Consider the following 19,549-nt stretch of genomic DNA (forward strand, 5'->3'; position numbering starts at 1 on the left):
GAAAGGCAAGTAAAGGGCAATCCTGCAGCTCCTGGCTCAGACATGCTCACCAGTTAAGCAATTATATTACCTTGGGCTTCTCTGGGTAGTGTTTTCTGCCAGCCCATCTGGCCTGCTCCTTAACTTCTCCTGCAAGTTTTCTATTTGCAGCTCTTCCACCTTCCCCAGAGTTGCTTCCCCATCACGTTTTCCAACTTTCTGGCTCTGCCTTTCCCCCAGCTTCTTCCCTATTATTGATCAAACAACAGCAGTCGCTGAGAATTGCTGGGCAAGATCGTGCATTTTAATGTCTGTTTTGTGGGATTATTCGGGATGTTGTTAAAATCTACCTTTAAAATATATTTAGTTTTAATCTGATTTTTGTGACCCTCCTGCTTATCCATACGTGAGTAATTCCTCTAACAGTTTTCAAATTCACTGCCTTTTCAGCCTAATTCAGAGTGGGAGGCAAATGTATGTACCTGCTGGGAATTTAAAGAAGAATTATTCTTAATTCTGTGTGAAAGGGTAGTTTCAAGAAAACGTTTGCTCATTCCATTAAGTTACCATATTGTTCTTTTTCTGAGGATTCCATTAATCTGTATTTGTCATTTATACAGACAAGGAGCAATTCTGAAAGTGAAGGCATTTATCTATTTATCTGTTGATGGAAAATCACCTAGCACAGTATTTCAGTTTGCCTCAATTTTTTTATTGAACTTGGAGATTTAGCTCAGACCCAGTTAATGAAACTACGAATATTGGAAAGCAGAGAGAGGGATATTGTTGCTGAAATGGTAAATTGTGGTTTAATTCAATTTTAAGTTTCTATTTTTGTCATATTAGGTTAAATAAAGGGATTTAATGATGGATATTCAATATTTTTTCTTTTGATAGCAGAGATATGATCATCCCAGTCTGTTTAACATTTGGCAGGTGGTACCTGCAGTACATGCCCTTTAAGAGAACTTGTGCACGTGGTTTTCAACAGCATCCCTCTGGCACTTTGTGGTGGTGTTCTCTTTTATACCAAATCCTAAAACTCAGTGACTGGAAAACAGATTTATGCATATTTTTCAGGTATCATAGAAAAGACTTGACTCTGGATTGGAGGCTTTTTGTGTGGCTTTTGGTTTATTTTTTTTTCCCTTTAGCTGACCTTTTGTTTCTGCCCATGGAAAATCAATCTTATATAATACATTGGGAAACTCTCTCTCTTAAGACTCCCTGCCTTTCACTTTGGGTTATCCTCTCAGCCAAATCCTGCAAGATTATAATTGATTTTAAAAGTCAGCAGCAAAAGTATTTGATCCTTAGGTGACAAACAGTCAAAGAGGAGCCCTCAGATCAGTGTTAAACATCAATGAAATGAGATTCATGCTAGGATAGGCAGGTTACAAAAATTTAAATCCTGCTGTAATAGTGACAGTAATAAATGGAAACTCAGCAAAATGAAGCTATTAGTCAACAGTGTGTAATGTCATAAACTTGAGCAAATGATTACAGAGCAGCTCAGGCCTGAATTAAAACCAAACAAGCTGAAACAAGCAATATCATTGAGATGGATAAATAAATTTATTCGAGTGGATATAATGACACCTACATTAGAATAAAAGCCAAAGTTTTAGCTCATCTGTTTAAGCTAATCTGGACATCATCACTCAAAATGGGCAACAGCACCTGTATGCACTGCTACTAGAATCAAAATTTCGAATGCTGAACCCTGTCATTGTTGGGTTTTTTTCTTCTGTGGTGCTTAGAGAATCTCTGTAGAAAACTGTAGAGAGCTTCATAATGTCCTCATGAAAACTATTGCAACTATTTAGCATGAAGAGCACCTAAAACAATACTGGTACACAGAATGGCAAGGCAACCTTAGCAAAGAGTAAGGCTGAATTAAATTGACCTGGCATTAAAGAGCACAAAGCAGCCTGAAGGCACTTGGCCATAGGAAGGGTGTATAGGATAAAACAACCAGAAAACTGCTTCCAGGGAGGCAACCTTTCAGGGCACATAATCTACATCTACATAAGAAATTCAAATAAGGAGAGGAAAAAAAACAAATGGTTTCTGGGAAAAAAATAATGATTAAATGGTGTAGCACACAGTGTTATGCTGCACTCTTACATGCAGCTTGTTTTCAAACAATGCAAAACACTGTGTTGAGGGATTTTAACAATGACTCTATTGATACTATAACAAGCTGCAATTTTTCTTGTAAGGTCAAGTGTTCCAAATTACACCTTTAACATCTTCAGCAAATGCAGCAAAGAGTACTATCATTATTTTTCAACAGCAAGAATGCTAAGTGAAAATATTGGAATAGTCCAACTATAATATACAAATAGAGTAAGAGATGCTTGATGCTGAAATAACAAATTTTAAATTGTGCATAAAAATGAATTCTACTACTGAAGTCATGCAAAGTTTCTCTATTTTTGCATATATGTTAGCAGAAAATATACAATAATTTTCTTTCTTACAGGTTTAGAACAGCAGGTGACTTGTTAGCAGACCCAAGATGCTTCTGGAAGCAAAGCAGTGGTTCTGTATGATTCATCATACCTTTTGGATCACCATGCTGTAGGTTGAAAACATCTGTAAAAACAGCCTGTATTATTTCTTTGTGATCTGTGAGCCTCTGAAAATCCAGCTTCTTCAAAATGCCTATTTTTTAAGTGGAAAAAATTGAGTTTTATTTCTCACCCGAGGCATACTTAATCGGTATAGACCAGATTTCAGCTGATTTTACTATTTTTTTTCCCTGGAAGTAGGAATCTGCATGCAGATCTTGCATATAGGTCCACGTCTTTTAGCAAAGTCTCCAAAAATATAAATGCAGGTATAAAACTCAATCCAATGTGTTTAAGTGACAAGGGAAATAGAGGAGGAGTAACTGTGTAATACAGGAGTATAAAATCAAGTGTGAATTTAATTTACATTCAGGCTCAAATATTTAATCATCTCGGATGAAAAGTAGTGTACTCAATTTAGTCCACTCGTGGTTCACTCAATGGGTGTCTGTGAGGTACTTGATCTCCACCCTGGGTGTTGAAGGGCTCTGCCTTTATCCACAAAACAGCATCAGTCTAATTCCAAGCCCTTCCTTAACAGTCCTTTTTCCAGTCTGAGAGAGGAGAGAATTATCTTTGAGAAGTCAGTGGTCATGAGCACCCATGGCTCCAAGCTCACATTATTCACATCAGTGGAAGTCTTCTGCTGCTGCTCAGAGTGAGATGATTTTTAAATATTCTATCAGTGCTCTGAAACCTAGGCCTCCTCAACCTTCTTCAAAGCCAGTGGAAGCTGTTTTTTTGACTTGAGGAAAGCTGGCTGGAATCAATGGCTTGAAGGTCTGTCTGCCCTCACTCCTCCTTTCCTTCCTTCCAGTCTGCATTCATGTGGTGGCTGTCCTATCTGTATTTCCAGGCAGCACAGGGATGTAGGCACTCAACTCAGACACAAATGCCAAGCCAAAATAAACTAAACAATTCTCATCCTCTTATCTAACATTTTCAAGCTTGTGAGACGTTTTAGAGGGCACCTTGGTGATTTTGAGCCAGCTGGTGCCCTTGTAGCACTCTGTCTTGGCCATGTTTTCAGTCCTATTTCCAAGGGCTTTTTGCTGTTTTTCCCCTGGTTGTACTAAAATCTACTTGTTGCCTTGACAAATATTTGTTTCTGTTTCTGTGTAAGTAAACATCTGACATAAAATTGTCTCAGGATTCTATATGCAGATGACTGCTCTGCTACTGTTTACCAGAGTTCAAAACCTGGGCAAACAGCAATTTGTTTGGGCTGAGTAAGTAATACTTTATTTTAGAGGGCACAAATAGCCATGTAATTATTTTGAATTAAGAAATTACCATATCATTTCAGGCTCATTACATGGGTATTTATTCTCAGCAGATTATGTGCAGGCTGTTACAATAGTAACTAGTGTAACTTTTGTTTTGAAAGGGAAATAGGGTAGTAATGAAAGGAGAAAGGTGCCTCTGGTGAGCTTGCAATCCTTAAAATGGCAGTGTCACCACAAAAGTGTGGAGCTCCATTTTCAACTGGAAAATAATTGCTGTTCTTGCATAGTGTTTTAGTGAAGAAGCAACTAACAATAATGCACTCATTTATTTTTATTTACATATTTCTCACAGGGAAACCCAGGAGCTTTGGGAACCATAACTCAGGCAGAGGCTCTGAGAACAGCTTGCTGATTGCTGGCTCAGCTTGTTGTTCATTCCTACCTGGAAGTCAGGAATCTCAGCAGAACCTCAAGGCTTGATTTCGGGGCTCAGGCTCTGAGCACCACTCCCTGAATTCCACAGATTGGTGTTTTTATGGAGTTAGTGCGAGCCACAAGATTTGGGAATGATATGCATAGTTCCATCCATGGTTTCACTGTGAGGGATGGACTTTTTAATGGTAGTGGGCCAGGTGTGCAGCACAGGCATCGCCACAGAGTTTTTCATGTGCCTGAGAAAGCAACAGGAGGTGCTGGCAAAAATGACAGCTCTGGACAACCCATGTTGTCGAAGTACTACAACAGAGCAGGTAAAAACATAGTCAAACTGGGTAATGATATGTATGACTCATGTATTCCTAGCAGAGAATAGGTAGTTATAATTCCCTGAGGATCAGTCTTGGCATGGGTTAGGATATCCATGTGTTTCAGCATCTCTAATAGAGCAGCAAGCTGGTTGTTAATGTGAATTCCTTTCTGTTTTCTCAGTGTCCATCAAGCTTCTGTGCTGGATTGCACCGTGAGGGTGTTGCATGCACCCACCTTTCTGCCACGAGCCTCCTACCTTATGTTCAGCCCAGAGAGCCTGACCATGGATAACGGGATCAACAACCTCTGAGGAGCCTGAGCCAGTGGACACAGGGAGCCTTCAAGCCTCCATCACCTTCCAGCTTGTGCTGTAGGACACTCACCTGGCTCGAGTCCTCCGCTTCCCCAGTTCAGCTTCCTCTAACAAGAGTAAGATTGCTCTGGCTTTCCTTTCATGATTCTAAATGCTTATTTAATCTCTCTAATCTTCTTACCACCAGCTGAAAAGACTAGCACACAAAAACGTTACAAATATTTGTTGTGAGGTAGAAATTCACCTAGTCATAAAATAATTGCTTCTAAACTGTTAGTCATTCATGGCATGATTCTAATTTCATTATACTTAGGGGATCATAATGAAACAGACTTCCAAATTTACCCTGGAGCACTTCTGCAGTATTGGATTGGAAAGCTGTAATTTGAATAAATGAAATGAGTAACCAAAGACAGAATTTCCCTCTCCCCGATATGTCTCATATAAAAAAAAAAAAAAAAGAAGGAAAAAAAGAAGAAAACTGTCTTGTTTAAGTAATTAGTGAGATGCTGACAAAATGCAGGAGGTGTGCTGTGGATAGTTTGTATCTCAGGTGAAAACAAATTAAAAAAGATGATTTCTGTATAGACAAGCTAAGCTTGTTTTCGGAAAGGACAAATTCCTATTTTTGTATGATCAACTAAAGAGGTGGTGAGAGAAGAAATGTGCAAGAAAGCCTGACGATAACCTTGTTGTTCGTTTGAGAAAGGGAGAGCCATAACATTGAGAAAGCCCTCAGGTGTGTCATACAGCTGTCAGACCTTGGGTCTGAGGCTGGAGGAGATAATGACTGTGTTTGCTGCTCAGCACAAGAGAAACCAATAGAAGGGTTGAGGGATGGCAGTGTTTTGCTGTGATATGCAATAACAAGAAATTGCTAAATTCTACCTCAACCCCTTCCCTATTTTCTCCTCCACTCCCATGAGGTCACTCTGCCTGAGCCGCTTTCCTCAGCCACAGTTGCAGTTCCCTCAAATTCACATTTTGCTCCCTATCACAGAGTCAGGGCTTTGCTGCAAGTCACAACTCACTTCTTATTCCAATTCAGTGCACCTCCTCCTTTGGTCTCGTTCCTTTAAAAAACTGGCTTGATTTCAGGTAATTAATTCAGGTCAGTGCATTCCTTCCACAGATGGTTGGAACCAGGCTCTTTTCCAAAGGCTTGGAGAATGAGCATGTCCAGTGAGATTGGGCTGATGTTAAAAAGAGGAATGTTGGCCAGCTCACCTTAGTGTGAGCTAATGAGGATAACACAACTACACATCTCAGACTGGTTTTTAGGTAAAAGTCTTTTACTGACAGATCACCCCTATACATCTGAATATTGCCCTCATGTTAGAAGATTTACCTCTGAAACAAAAGCTGCTTATACATTTACCCCACCCTCACACTTACTCCTATATTTTCTTCCCTTTTCTAATTCCTCTTTTTCACCACTGGGAAGGAGAACCATTCTTTCTGTGTCCTTTTCTCACCCCTGATAATTTACAGTGTTCTTAGAAAAGGTGCAGTGAAGATGAGCACTTTCAGTGACCCTTCGCAGTATATATCAATAGATGGCAGTAGCTGAATCTCATTGGAAAGAACATACCTGTAAAAATGTCATAATTGGCTTTTTCTGTAAGACAAAAATGAATGCACACTTTATGGATTGAAAGAAATGCAAGTTATTTCATAAATCAGGGTCAAAGTACAATTTCCCTTTTTCATTCTCAAAAGTTTTGATAGCAAAAGTTGCTTTAAACAGCATCCAGTTTGCTGGAAGCCGTAAATTGAAAGACTCCACAGGTTCAAAAACAGGATCAGAAACCTAGATCTGTTCAAGCCCATGAGTCTTTCCTTGGAACTGGGTTGGAGACTTGTTACTGATGACATAGTCATGACATTCACTTACAAAACAGACTGTCAATACCTGCACTATAATTTGGAGCCAGAAAGTCCTGCATCCCAGGTGGATTAGCTTGTTTTTGAAATTTCCCCAAATGTTTTCCTAATGCCAATCCAAATATTCTGTAGCACTCTTGTAAATACAATCTAATCTCATTATTTTGTAGTATCCTGTATGTGAACACATATATTTTAATGTCTCCAGTTTACATGAAAGCAAAATTTCAAAGTACTCTGTAATCACCATTTTTTTAATGGAGTAAGTCCAAAAAGCTAGTCTGTTAATCAGTAACTCGAGTATCTGCAACACATTTTCAAGATGTTCACGTTTTTGATTTAATTTTCAAAAATTTGGAAGTCCCAGTTCTCCTTCAGTGACAATTTATTCTTCTCCTTTCGTGACTCCTACTTATTTTCCTGTAGTACAAAATTTACAATTCGTTATTGTATTGCTGGAAAAGTTTTGACAAAATCAAAATCTGTTTTCACATATGTATGATACATCTTCAGTGAAAAGTCATTTTGAAGCATCACATGGATTTTTAGATCACTTAGATTTTTCTCATCAGAAGCAGAATGTCACCAAAATTAGCATAAGCCAGTAAATTAAAGCATATGGCTGCTGATGTATCAAAACTTCTTGATGGGAAAAACAGAGCCCTCTGGCAGAACATTTCTGAGCACTGTTATCATCTGAATTCCTGGGTCTGTAGAAATATTTTGTGCTTATTTGCAAGCACAGTGGTTTTTTAAGTCTTGATCGTGATTATTTAAATTCTTTTGTTTATAATTCAAAGTTTTTTTGCTTCTCCCTTTCTGTAAGTGTTTAAGTGATGCTCCAGTAAGAAACATTCAGAACAGATATATTTTTGTGGCATTTATTCTGTGAGCAGTCGGGGGAAATGCACTGCCTGGTAATTGGCAAACCAATATTTTCAGATTTCTAGTTGAGTTCAGAGGATAGTAAAATGCTGGAAGCTTATGCTCAGTATTATCTAAGTTCTGTGAGCCTTGCATTACCAAAACCATGTTGCAGTCTGAAAGAACCAATTTTTTCATGATACGTTAAGTACATTTTCTCTGGATAGAAAATGTGTGAGGGTAATTATTTTTGTGTGCTGTTATGAAACTGCTTACTTGTTGCTGTATTGGTTTAAAATGGTAACTTGATAATGATTAATAATTATTATTTCAGGCTTTGGCCACGTGTTCTTGTCCACTCCAATCTCCAGGTCAGCCAGAATGCACCTGTATTGCATATATATCTACTTATACAATGATTTTTGCACTTCTCATTCTGCTCCCTCTTTCTTTTACAATCTAAAACTACTAAGATAGATGGCTTCATGCTTCTGCATGCAAGCTAAATAGATGTAATTTTAATCCAAATGTGAATTTTACTTGCGTATCTACAAGATGATACGGTACATTCAGTTTGAGCAAGATGCATTTTTGATGATGAAAAAGAATTTAAAGTGGGAGAAGAATGTTACCCATCATTTTCCCCAAATCATGATACATGATTTCACTCAAACATCTGTCAGCCACACAGTAGTTCATTTTCCTGAATCAAACCTTAGAGAAGCTAAGGAACAATAACGTCGCTCAAAGAAAATTGAGCACCCGCTGGGCAAATGATATTATTGTTTTCAGCTGCTCAGAAGTCTAAATTCTCAACTGTTTTGACTGGAACAGTCAACTGTTTCCAGAGGTGTGTCCCTGTGCCCCTTCCTCTGCTCACACAGTAGCATGGGCCGCAGTTTGTATTCCCAGATAAAAGCAATGTTTGAAGTGACACCTGTGCTTTTCTCAGTTCTTTGAAAGTCCAAAGCTCAGATATGATCTTTCCTGAAATCGCATTCGACCTGTACTGAAGTCTAAGGGTGGAAATGAAGAGATTTAGCTTAATAAAATTCATCTTTATCTGCTTGAGGTATCTGTCTGGAGCAGAGCCCAGGCCTGTGAGCTGCACCCATTTCTCGGAGCGATGCAGAGTCACTCGATGCAAGTTTGCACTCAAAGATCTGCTGTGAAGAATTAAGTAGGATTTTTTTTTCCCACAGACATTCCATGTAAGTAACAAAATCTATCCTTACTTAATATAAAGAGAAAAAATCCCCAAGCTGCTAGAGGAGAAGGTGAATTTCCAGGTATTAAAGAAAACCCAAACACAATTCATAATGGTGCTGAGCTTTAAAGAAAATTGCCTGATCCTTTTTTCCAAGATTCTTTCAGTCTTTCCAAGATTCTTTCAGATTCTTTCCAAGTTCTTTCAGTCACGGGGTTTTAGAAACCTTTTACTACAGTAAGAAATTCTCATCCATATTTGGGACCATTCTCAAAAATGCATATTACATTATTCTAGTCTAAATTTTTTCGTTATTGCCAGTAAAAATAGGATTTCCTTTTCATCAGGTGAATAATATTAACTGTACTGACTAAGACTGTGGGGTGTAATGCTACATACAGGTGTTTAAAAATGAAAACTATCATTTAATTCCAAAATGCATGTTATTTCACTTCATCAGGACTAAAAAAAGATTGCTTCTTTAAATGTAAATGCAAGTGTATGTAGTTCAAGGATCAAGGTGGTGCTGTAAGAGACACAGACACAATAATGTACATTTTATAAAAGTTTAAAGTTTTAACTGAAAAAAACCCCCAAACCCAAAATAAATGTCAATCTCTTTCTCTCTCTTCGCTGGTCACTTCAGCCCTAGAAAATTAAACAGAGAAAAAAAAGGGGGTAAGCTTATAATACAGTGAGTTATCTTTACTTCACATCATCTATTTCCAATCCTGCTGTTCTTTTAGCTGTGCAGCTACAGATGGTGGTCGCACTGTGGAGTTCCCGAAAGCGCCATGTAGATTCAAGCACCAGACCATCAGAATCCCAGCTGCTAGCTAACAACCCAGTCTTGATTTAATTTAATCTAATTTTTTCCTCTTTCTAATTATTTTTCCTTCCACTAGAGTGGAAACAAGTTTAAAAAAAAATAATAAAATAAAAAAAGTATAAAAATACAGAAGAAACATAGATATTATTACCAACATTTTTTTATTCTCCTTGGCCTCCTAGTCTGCAGGAGATTCACAGCTTCTATTTTGTGAGGATTATTAGGCTGATGAATAAATGCTGTGAAGTTTATTTCACAGTCTTTAAGTCTTCTCTCGGAGTCATTTGGATTTGCAAACTTTCACAGTACTTTGGCAGCACTCCTTGATGTTTTTCTCCAAGACAGATACCCTTCCACAGCAGCATTATTTCAGCCTTTCCTTACACTCGCGAGTGGTCACTAGGACAAAACCTTAATAAGATCTATTGAGTTTGTCCTTATCCACTCAGTGCATTATTCGACTCATGAGAACTTTCTAGGTTCCAAACAGAGGATGAAAACCAGCCATTCTTGTACTCTCATCTCTGTCAAACCACCTGACCTAATTTCTGATGATTCTACTAAGATTTTGAAGTAATAGACCAGGTCCACACAGACCTGCTCCTACTAGAAATCTCCATAGAGTAAATGCAATCTGAGTTAAAAAGCTCAGAATAAAGACACCAGGATCCTTCTTTCTTTCTCAAAATGCAGGTCATCCCTGGGAATTCTCCCTGATCTCTGTGGGTACTTCTGCACCAGACAGATCCAGAGGGCCCCTGAATCCAGAGATCACAGGTGCAACCAGTGTTAAGGTGAGATCTCCTTTCCTCTTGCTTCCCAGTTGTCCTTGGATTGGTGTCAACAAATCAAAGTATGCTTCAAGCATTTTCCTGATGTGGGGATAGGATCCTGGAGCATGCAGTGGGGGTTCTACCAGTGAAGTGCTGACGTCTCTCTTATCTTCCCTAGAATAAATTAGACCACTGGCTCAAAGATGACTTCTAGCTATGCTTTAAACAATTTTAGCCAGACAGGTGATGTGAATATGTATTATTTACTGAAGTTTTTTCCAGCTCAGTTTTTTGACCTCTCCCCAGATTGACCTGCTGTCATACTTAATCACATCAGTATGCTTATTTTGCCTTCTGAAAATACATTTTGTTTATAATACAGATTCACAGAGATCCTGTGTTAGTACTGAGGGAGTTTTGCTGTAGTGTTAGTTGTGTGCTGGGGTACCCAGAGGCTGTGGAAGCAGTCTAGCATTATTGTTTCAATCCAAACAAATATGGTAAAGGCATAAAGAAACCTTTAAAAAACACATTCATGTACATGCTTTCTGCTAGAGCCATGAAATGGCAGCAAATCTAAAAAAAAAATGTATCAAATGATGATTTTCTATTGTGATTAGTTCAAATATCAAAAGAAACCTGTGGCTTTTCAGCCTTTAATTAAACCATAGGTGCTTCTTTGTTTCTCCTTCCTACGTATGTTTTGCTTTTAACAAGGGTGGAAAGCCTAAAATGGTTCAGGGCTGTGCTTTACCTCAGAAATGGCTCTGACCTGGTGCTCTGAGGATGATGGCAAGCCTGTGGTTTGCTGTGAATTAGCTCAGTGCACTTGCTGGGACTGGGAATCATGTACTGTAACTAAGGCGATAGACCATTCCCGGGTTTCATTCTGTGAGGTTCAGGGAGCCTCCTGCAAAGTGCTTGCTTTTAGTGCCTTTTGGAGGACTTCAAAGAACACCAGGTTTGGGGGGGAAGAAAATATAGCAAAAGTACCCAACTCCTAATGCAAATGCATTGCTTCCTGTCAGCTTTGCTAAGTAGGGGCAGTGTGTGGTACAGCTCGTTGCTGAAGAGGAAAACTCAGTTTTCCAGCAATATCCTTTGTATTTTTTTTCAGGTAGGGAAAGGATCTGTTTTCTGTTTCAGGTTTTAAAATATAATGTGTAAGAGGGACTGCATTTCTTTTCTCAGGCTGCAAGAGTAAATACTATATATTACATCTAACTACTATTTATGCAGAGTCTAATGAATTTGCTGGATTCACCGGTATATTAAAAGTGTAAAAATATTTATTTCTGAGACTTATTTAAAAAAATAATAAAAAAATAGTTTAAAAAAGCATTCTGGAAGAGTTTTTGAGGCATGAGTTTTCTCCCTTGCGTTTCAGGTAGGGATGCTTCCTGGAGCTGTGAGCATAAGCTTGGCTCATCCCTTAAGATCCATGCTTGGATGGTAGCCCACGTGGAGAAGAGTTTAGCTATCTGTGCTACACAGTCCTTCACACAAGGAGGCTTTTCTGAGGGATTTGAGAGGGTAGTGAAGTGGGCAACACAAGCAGAAGAGTTTGGCAGGCTGGGGAGAAACATCCCAGCTGGGAGGCTGTAAGCACAAATAGCTGATCCCTCAGCTTTTCTTTTTACCTCTGCTTCTAAAGAGCAGCAACGTTGTGTTTTAGGAAGCTTGAAGTGCACACCACTCTCCTGGACTCTGTAGTGTTTTTTATCCATCTTCAGGAAAACAAGAGCCAAATGCTGGAGTGTTTTTGGGAGGCATCGCAGGATCCAAAATTCAGGTCGCAGGTGAACAAACCACACTCTCCAAATGTGTGATTATCCCTCATTCCATTCGTTCTCAAGTGGAACCTTCCAAGACTTACAGCTGGTTTGTCCTTTGTTCTGTTCATTTTTTTCCCTCTCAGTTACAAACTCATGTAAAAGCCCAGGCTAATCCAGAGTGTAGCATGATCGAGGATTTTGCTTATTCATAACAATTTAGTAAGCTGTGCAAAGATAGTGCTATTTTAAAAGTTTTTAGATTGTATCTCTTCCTAAAGAGTAGAAAATGCAAATGGCTTAATACAATCAACTGTATCTGCTTAGACTTGCTAAATCATGAGGAGTCGTGGTGCAAAACAACATAGCTCTCTTCCAGGCAACACTCTAAATTTATGGTACAATGATGCCAGATGACAATGGAATTGCGAAGGAAGTGCTTAGTACCTCAAAAATTAATACCTAGCGAGTCCATTTTTTTATGGTGATGATTATAAGTATTCACTCTGTGTTTGAACATAATCCTCTCAGAACAGCAGTTTACTAAATGTACTGGAGATTATTGAACAAAATACAAGTTGAGGTCACGTTTGGGTCTTCATTGGGCAAATAACTATCATTTTCTTCTCAATCAAAAACAAAATTGCAGTGTTGCAGGAGGCGCTCGGATTTGGTGGATACAAATGCGAAGTTGATACCTGTGCTCTGAGGAATTCAGAGCTACTCAGAGGAAAACAAGCACATTACACTTCTTCTTAGTTATGAGAATAAGTGTATTATTAGACTTCAGGAGCTGTTACGTGAATGTGAAAACACTGACCAAACACACTAAGAGGTGGTGATGCTACTGAGTCCCACGCAGAGATGGACACCTGCCTTAGTGTAAATACTCACAGAGGTACAGAGATGATAAATAGGAGGGAGGTAGGGAGGAATTCAGCCTCTCCCAAACCTTTCCATTGTTCACTTCAAATAGAAGTTTCACAGCCTCTGCTTTATGATCCGTTTGTTATATTATGTACCTATTTTATTTAGAGTAACAAATCAGTTATAAGCATTTATTTTTAGCAATGAATCACACTTCTGGGCACACTTAAGCAGAGCTCATGTATGGTCTGTCCAGTACTCTGCTTGCAGCTCTTTGCATCAGATGAAAAATGCACAACTTAATCAGTTGTAACTGCAGCTATATACCAGGAGGGCTGTTTGATCTTAAATCTGAAGAAATCATCATGACATTGTTTATTATTTCCAATTTCACAGTCTCACGCAAAATGCAAGAGTTTATTTTAGCAGCAATCATAAAACTGAATAATTTGTTTCTAGACATACTCTTTGCTAATTGGTGATGCAGTAAATTTTTTTTCAGTCAGTTTTGTGTCTTTTGCCACAGCTCCTCATATTTACATACAGACCCAGAGAAGCAACTGTTAGAACTGGAAGAACAGTGGCAGAATTGTGGATGGCATATGGTGTACTTTGACTAATTAGGACGAAGTCCAATTTATTCCAAATACAAGAGAAGGATAAAGAGGGTCACTAACTGCGTTTGTGTTAAACTGTGAATTTCACTCCTCACTTTTCCCCCCTCTGAAGTGGACTTTCTCCTGCCTATGTTACTCGGGAGGTGATGTCAATGCAGTGTAGGACATTAACAAGACCAACCCTCTTAGCTTTGAGGTTTGACTTTCCTCCTCTCCCCTCCCAGCCTCCTCTTAATGATGTGACAGTTTGTTGCTGCAGGAGAGAGACAGAACTGCACCTCTGGTAAGTAAAGGTCAGACGCCCAGGGCTGCACAGGCTGCTGTGCTGATCAGAGCCGGGGAGAAAAGAGAGGAGTGATGGCTTCTCAGTGTTAAGAGTGGCCTCACAGAAGAAATGTATTTGAAATAACAATGGTTTGAAGCAGCATGTCACTAACCTCCAGTTCTGGATATTAAAAAAAAAAAAAAATCCCAAGCCCTTGAATATTTAATGATAGCTGAACAAACTTGGAGTGACCCAAGGAAGATGGAAAGTCACAGAAGTTAATGCTCCCAAAATACAGCAGAGCTCAGTAGTCCTTTAAAGCCATTAAAGAGCTTTTACCATCTGTTAAGTAATTACCTATCATCATTAGTTATTAGAAGTAGGAAATGATGTAAAGGGCACCAAAACGGCAGAAAAAGAACAGCCAGATTCTTGTGGGTTTCTTGAATGAGGTCATTAAAACGTGGTTATTAATACTGAAATAAAAATGAAAAACATTTATAGGCGACGTTGTAGCTGCTCTGTTTCAAAAAAGAAAGCACTGCATTTTTCCTGACAGTAAATATTTAGCTCAAGTCTTGCACTTGTTACTAGCATGAGATAAAATCTCCAAAAAACAACATAAGATGATGAAGATTTAAGGTTTCTGAATTCAGTGCATTATAGCTCAGCTAAAACCAATTACGGAAAACTCAATTTGAGGATCATGACTTGGAACAGATTAAAACCAAGTAACCAAAAACCCCCAAAGCTGTGTGTGCTTTTAAGCTGCATGATTCTACATGCAAACATATGCGCACATTCTTACTTATACACCAATATGGGCTGTGATTTCTGTGATTTCCCTAATTCTAATTTCTTTTTTTCATCCTTCTTAGTCAAAGTAGGTTCCCAAAAATGTATTTCTTTCTAGGCATTAGCTGCATATCTTTAAGCATTCTGCAAGAATTGAAGTCTACAGGACTCAGGTTGCACAGGGATCCTTGGGTATAGGTTTTGCAATTTTTTAGTTTTATTTCCTTCAGCAAACTGATATATCTCACTGCAAGTTCGTAATACACATTAGAGTTATACAAATGCATAAAAGCCCTGTTCTGGACATTTTTTAAAATGTGCTCTCAGTTGTTTTTCATGGAGTGGTTCAATTCCAAAAATGATGTGGTTTTCTAGTAAAGGAGGATAATTCTGTGTCAGTCAAGAAAACTCAGAAGGGTGTAGGTTGTTTTTGATGTATTTAAATTTGAATTTTGATAGCTGTACCTATTTCTTCTCAGATTCTCTGCTGGAAAAGTCCTTGCAGACACATTATTGGGCCTCCTATAAAACTAAAAATGGTTTCAATGAGTGAAGTTGTTCCGAAGACAGCTTGTGAGGGCTGAGTTTGTCTATACTGCAACAGAGTAAATGTTGAGAAAATACCTTTTCCTTGGCAAAATTGCTTGGCTTTTTGTGAGAAACCTAAAAAACCCATAAGTGGCAAAGGATGAGCTGTGCCTGTGTCAAGGCACACAAAGGACCTGTCCTGAATGTGTGCTTTGAGACCTCAGTACTGAGAAACTGCCAGTATCCAAAGCAAATAGTGCCCAAGTGAGTGGCCTACCCTGGTCTTGTAGTTGCACAAAAAGAATAGAAATAAAAGAAACTGTTGAACTATCTAGAAATCAAAGAGAAAGTCATGCCCAGGCTGCCCAGGCTAACCCTGGTTTATGGCTGCAATAACAAGACAACTGTGTGAGAAAGGGGCAAATCTCATAAAATTAAAAAATGGGGAGTTTGGAAATTGCTATGGTGGATGATCAAGAAAGAAGTACAGTAAACACCAAAAAAAGGGGAATTAGGACAGCAAAACCAGGGCCACTGGGGTAAGAGAACACAGGGCGAGCTATGTAATGGGGAGAAAAAGGATGAACATGGGAAGGGGAAAAAGTAATAAAAGGAGTAAAAACTGGTGCTGCTCCAGGGCTCCTTTCAACAGCCCCTTGCCTGATCAATGCAGTCGTTCCCACCATAATCCTATCTGAATTTTTTTCCATCCAGAAGGGGGACAGTGCATCTTCCCTGGCCTTGTGGGATCCCCATGAGCTCATCCCAGCACCGAGCATGGATGGGAGCAACTCAGGGAGCACAGCATCACCTTCCCTTCACGACCCTCTGCATGAGGCTGCTGGATCTGTGGCTGCAGACGTTGAAGGACTGCAATGTCTCTGTGTGTATGTATGGCCTTCTTTCTTTCTAGGGCTTTATTGCAAAATCTAGTGAATAATATTGAATTACTTTGCTTCTTGGAGTAATTTTTCCCTGGGCAATTTCTTTTTAATATGTGAAGTATGGCATATATAAAATGCACCACATATTTAAAAAAAAAAAAAAACCCACACAATTTTATTTTGGTTTTGGCAGCTGCAAGTCTAAACATTTAGGTAAAGAACAGAGGCATTAGGTTTGTACTGCCAAAATCTTACTCATAAGGTACCTTATCCCATTATTTTTTCCATCTGTTTTGTCTCTTAGAGATTATTGCAGCAGCTTAAGAGTTTGATTTGTTTCCACCAAGGCATAGGAAGAGAATCTGTGAAGAGTCAGAACTGCTTAAAACCACAGTCTTAACTGCTGAAATATTCTGTTTATGAAAATACTTTCTGAATTTATGTTCAAAATCCTCTGCCTGATTTGCTGAATGAGGAGGAAGAGAGAGCAGGGGATTTTTCTCTGTCAGGTCTCTGCAAGCATGGCTGTGTTGAATATTTAAATACAGCATTTGCTGTCGGTGCATATTGTTACACGCTTTTTTTGGGGGAATGACAATCTGTGGAAAATTATGTTTGCCTTTCCATTAGAGTAAAAACAAAAATATCAAACAAGCACTGAATTATATTTTAATGTAATTTGATGTTGTGTTCTGTTTTAATCAAAAATTGTTTGGGAGTATCTCTCCCCTTTCTTGCTTCAAACCCAAGCAGCAGTTTTGGTGGGGACAGTCTGGATGATGGTGGTGGTAAAGAAACTTGGAACAAATACCTGCAAAAGTGAGCACCATTTATTCTGTATTCAGACACCTGACTAAGAACTGGACTGCACAGTCCTTGAGTACCCAAGGCCCTTCTGCAGAAGCAACTTCATTCTGCAGAATTTTTCTGTCTATGTGGACAGCTTCATCTGCTCTCAGACTCCCCCTGCACCTGAAACATGTCTCCAGTCCATAAATAACAGTGTCTTGCTGGCACTGAGCCTCAGTCCTAGAGGCTGATTTATGGACCTTCAGGAAGAGCAGGCCAGCCCTTGAGGCCAGAGACTCACCCCTCCATATTTTAACATCCAGGAGGATGTAAGGGTGGCAAAGCTGAAACACTGACCTTCTCATGCATTGCAATATACCATATATCAGGTGGTGCAATCGTTGGGTTAATGCTGGAAAAGCAGCTACCAGTAGAAGGTTTGCTGTGAAATAAGCAGAAATTTAGCTTGTCTGAAAATGGAAAGGGAGCTCAAGAACTGTGTGTCACAGCCTTTGTTCACTGTGATCTGAAAAAATGTGTAAAAATAATTTTGGTTTGGGTTTTTGTTTGGCTTTTTTTTTTTTCCCCCTAGAAAAATGGAACAGGTTACCTGAGCAATGGTTGAGAAGAGGACTGCAACCAGGGCATCTCAATGGCATTTGAAGGTAACAAAATGTCTATGGGGTGAGTAAATCTGTGTATTAGTACCAGCACCAAGTCCCTTGATGCATTCTCAGTAAGTTAGAAGTTGCAGCATGTAGAAAGCTGTGACAAAGAAGGTGTGACAGTTAAAAAGGAAATATCAAAAATAAAGTAAAATAAATCTTTGAACGAGCTGAACTCTAAATAATTAAAACTCGCAAAAAGTGTAAGAAGTGAAGCAGAAATAATTGTTGGTGCTAATGTTTAAAAGCTATGAAATGCCTGCATGTGTCCAGGCATCATTTTCTTTTCTAAGATGTCAGATTTTACATGACAGAAAGTTATCACCCCCAGACTGGTATTTTTGGAACTGCTCAGTGTCTAATCAGTTAGTGAGAGTAGTTAACAATTGCAAGCCTCATGCCTGGAAATAAAATCAACGTGAGTGTTCCTGCTGTTGGCTGAGTTGGGCTGGGGGTGGGCAGGTTGGTGGTGGACAGTGATGGGACCTTCAGTGCCCAACAGATGCCCACTTTACCCACTCCAATATGCTTTTAATCATAACTTGCTTTCTATCCCTACTAGCGAGGATTTGGGTGGGTCAGCGGGAGCACAGAAACCCAAACAGTAAGTGGTACCCTGGATCTTAACCTAGAGGCATAACAGCCATTTCACTCTATAAATCTATAAATATTGCTACAAGCCTTTTGTTGTAACGTTGCTGGAAGAGCTTTTATTTTCATATTGCAAAAATAGGAAGAAAGCGTTGAGTTAAGACGATGCTGTAGCCAGCAGGAACAAGGGAGAGTAGCGGCGCTCTGTGACAGCAGAAATAAAAGCACAAGCAGGGAACCACACTGCAAACCATACCCACCAGGAACTACTAAAAACCAGGAGCTGCCCCATGCAGGCTGGAGAGCTGCCACCCGTGGAGAGAGAGAACCCTGGAGCTGCACAGGGCACAGCTGTGGAGGGCAAGCTGGGGAGTCACGCTGTGCTTGTGAGGGAAGGAGAGCTGGGGGAGCAGGGGATGAAGTTTCTAAGCATTGCAATTTTGCTGTGATTTGTTCAGGATGGGCTGCTCACCCATGAAGCAGGAGATAGCTGCTTTTTTTTCTGCTTTTTATTTCTTTTCTTACTTTTTTGTTTTTCTTCTCTATTGCTGCAGAGCTTTTGTCAGGTCAGTGAGTTGAAACATCCTCCAGCAGGGTCAGACAGGAGGTACAGACAGCCCAAAAAGGGCTTCTCAGAGAGGGACATGGGAGAGGCATAAAGAGGGAACAGGGAATGAGAGAAGCTGCGAGTCTGGTGTGTCCCAGCTTGTGCCCCTTCCTCCTGAGCCTGGTGCTGCAGAGGCTGTGTGGGTCATCTTGGAGCTGAGGCCTCCAGGTCCTGCTGTGGGTGTCGATGGCCTCAAAGCTGTCAAAGTTGTGAGCACGGCAGGTCCACTTGGCATCCACAGCTCCCATCCCAAATAGGTGTGCTTGAACACTTCCCAACCACTGTTAAGAGAGGGCCAGTGGAGACAGGGTGTGCAGTATCTACCATGAGTGAAGTGACTGCTCTGGTAGCTGTGTGTTCCTCTGCTAGTTAATCCCCACTGTCCTCACTGTTGATTTAAATACCTTTATGTGGCATTTGCAGACTAATGGAGCACGGGGACCCAGAAGGAGCCTCTGAAAGGTTGTCTGATATGATCCACATAAATCAGAGCCCATTCATTCTTGCACATGATCCCCTGCCTGTGTAGACGTGGCTTCTGCAGCAAAAAATAGAGATAAGTAGCAAAAGCTGCTTAAGGAGAAGTCTCATTGTACGTGTTATGACAGTAGGGAGAGGGATTAATCCTGGCAGTGTTTCCCTTGTATTTGTTAAGGCGGATGATACACAGTGACAATGGCAGCTGCTCCTTTCCAGAGCTCTGCTGAGAAAACCTTACCTGTATCCTTCAGAGGTGCATAATGCATCATTCCTAGCTCACAGGGGTGATCAAGC

At 39.7% G+C, this 19,549-nt stretch overlaps 1 long non-coding RNA gene across 1 annotated transcript; it reads left to right on the forward strand.

Annotated features, from left to right (window-relative positions):
* Positions 1-2,468: 2,468 nt before the first annotated feature.
* LOC113954475 lies at positions 2,469-19,548 on the forward strand. Its single transcript, XR_003530226.1, has 6 exons — positions 2,469-2,562; positions 4,706-4,954; positions 8,659-8,797; positions 10,316-10,416; positions 15,954-16,126; positions 17,505-19,548. It is a non-coding gene; the product is annotated as an uncharacterized LOC113954475 (long non-coding RNA).
* The last annotated feature ends 1 nt before the right edge of the window (position 19,549 follows it).

This window comes from Corapipo altera, unplaced genomic scaffold (assembly GCF_003945725.1).
Source record: "Corapipo altera isolate COAL_440 unplaced genomic scaffold, ASM394572v1 255, whole genome shotgun sequence".
In the NCBI taxonomy this organism is placed as follows: Eukaryota; Metazoa; Chordata; class Aves; order Passeriformes; family Pipridae; genus Corapipo; species Corapipo altera.